The sequence below is a fragment of the Eptatretus burgeri genome, chromosome 7 (assembly GCF_056783735.1).
Source record: "Eptatretus burgeri isolate ZD-2024b chromosome 7, Ebu_testis_v1, whole genome shotgun sequence".
Taxonomy (NCBI): domain Eukaryota; kingdom Metazoa; phylum Chordata; class Myxini; order Myxiniformes; family Myxinidae; genus Eptatretus; species Eptatretus burgeri.
In genome coordinates this window covers 22,890,292-22,892,791 of record NC_140967.1, presented here as the reverse complement: position 1 = coordinate 22,892,791, position 2,500 = coordinate 22,890,292, and the positions used below count along the sequence as shown (strand labels likewise).

The 2,500-nt window shown below is 45.2% G+C and overlaps 1 protein-coding gene across 3 annotated transcripts in view; it reads right to left on the bottom strand.

The window, feature by feature from the left end:
• DPP3 (dipeptidyl peptidase 3) overlaps positions 1 to 2,500 on the bottom strand; it is a 374,981-nt gene that overhangs the window by 160,174 nt on the left and 212,307 nt on the right. The gene's annotated exons all lie outside the window — the stretch shown is intronic.

Below are 2,500 nucleotides of genomic sequence, written 5' to 3'. Positions count from 1 at the left end.
ACAATATGACCAGTTCTTATATTGTGAAGCCACCTCATTGCTAACTCTCTTCTCTGTATAGTTATCTGCATTTGAGATCTGGAAAAATCTTTCACTACATCTTCCTCCTTCACTGACAAAGCCAGATGCCCAACACTCCAGCATCGTGCTTTCTGTACTGGCACTGTGACGTCACATTCGAACGACATCTCGCTTTAATATCAATTTAAAGAAATATTGAACAATAAAGATAGCGAATCAATATACACTGTTCGCCACGAATGGGGTTTCGCTCTCGAGTCCTGGCAACAAACGCGTTGCCATGCTGCAGGCATTTCTTCACAAAGGCTGCATTCGCACCAATCTAAACGTTTCTTGCCAAAGTTCTCCTCCACACTGTCAATATCACTGTCACATTCTCCTCCACACTATCAATATCACTGTCACTTTGTTCTTCCAAAGTTTGAACATCATTTGACCATATGCAGTTTGAACATTCTTTAACTATGCTTCACTGTATTCTGGTTCAAAATAATATGGTTCTACATCCAGCAGAAAAATATATTGCTACACCGAGGTGTGTTCCAATGTGACAGCTCAGTAACTATCTACTGGCGCTGTGACGTCCCTTGCACAAGAACTTTCGCCAGTGTATGATGTTACGCAGTATCTCTCAGAAACGGAACCTTTTGTCAAAATTTCTGTTCCACTTGCCAAAAATATTTTGTGCACATTTGGATAAAATATATTTAATTATCCGATTAAATGAGTATTTCTTAATAGGTTTAATTGTGCTTCAAGCTTGTGCCATGTCAGTGAGTACCAGGTTCTTCCTGGCACAAAGCATTATCAAAATGTGTTATAAAAACAAGGAGCTAATACTCCAGGTCCCTCACCATTTGGGTGGTATGAGGAAAAGATCTGTGCAATATGAAAGCTAAATGTTGAACGGTTTTTTAAATATCGCATACACAAGTCAAGTTACTGAGGTGGTTGCCAGACGCAATATAATTCAGCCAATCATCGCCATGATCTCATCAGGTTGAGATAATGTTGTGAAGAATAGATATCTCCAATATTAAAGCTAAATGTTCAACAGTATTTGAAATACAGTATTGCATATACAAGAGTGCATGGACAGATGATCGGTCAGTCGGAGCTCATTTAATTTTAATGTCCCCCGTCTCCGACCTTTTTGGAAAGGCGGGGAACAAAAAGTATTGTTGCGGGTTCAGGGGAAAGTGGGGGGGGTGGGTTCATGAGGGGTCCGCTCGGACCCACTTCCCGACCTCCGACCCTGAAGTCGATAAGCCAAGGATAACTCCGTGGCCTGACAGGTTGCTGAGCAACCATGAACGCCAGATGAGGCAACTAAACCAAGCAGGGAACTCACGCCCAATTATCGCATTGCCTTACTGGTGGTTTAGTTATCTCACCTGGGGAACCACACTCTTGACATCCGACCTTTGTCTACTTATTACGTACGACGAGCGAAACAGTCGGTGAGACGTCAGCTATTCTGGCACAGTCAATCAGTGGGGCACAACTTCCCATCTATTTATTATATACGCTATGTATAACCAATGAAGAAGGAGACAGCCGAGAAGGTTTGGAAAGTCTAAATTCTGGATTTACGAAACAGACACCTATTTACAGGCACAGTCATTTACAAGTACATGGAGAATTCAGGGACACGAGAACAGAACTTAACCCCTAACATATCAAGATCCCCTTAAACACTTTTATTTATCTAAGACACTCCTCACTCACACTGGGAAAAGTAGAGAGAAATAGGGAGAGAAATAGGGAGAGAAAGAAAGTAAGATGTTTGAGACTTGGGTGTGGCCTCTTGCTCACCCTACGCAAGCAGGCGGGCTTGCATTGGTCCAAAGGTGGAGGGAAGGGAAAGGGAGGAAGGGAATGTGAGTGGTGTGAGTGTGTGTGTGTGTGTGTGTGTGTGTGTGTGTGTGTGTGTGTGTGTGTGTGTGTGTGTGTGTGTGTGTGTGTGTGTGTGTGTGTGTGTGTGTGTGTGTGTGTGTGTGTGTGTGTGTGTGTGTGTGTGTGTGTGTGTGTGTGTGGTGCCGGGAGGGTCGCGTGTATGTGTGGTTGGAGCCGCTGCGCCCAAGAAGCGTGTGCTGTCGGAATCCTTTGGTCAGCATAACTCGGCTCCTGCGCAACTTGTACATGCAATAACTCGTACAGGAAGGCAGCAGGAAGGCAGCTTTGGGAAGGCAGGCAGTTATGGGTCCTGTGCCGATCCTCGGCGCGTCAGACAGCACCCCAATGTTTGGTGTGCTCCACCTTATATTGGAGCTGGGCTCGGTGGTAAGTCGGTCGCCACAACACTCTTCGACCTAACTGTGTCGCCCTCCCATTGGCACCCCTCCAAACACTCTATCCTGCTCGTCACATTGATACTTTCATGTGGACACGCTCAGTCAAAGCAACAGTAACACCGGTGCGATGCTCCTCAAGGCCATTCATTTTCAAATATGTCCCTCTTAACCAAACCAACCCCCCC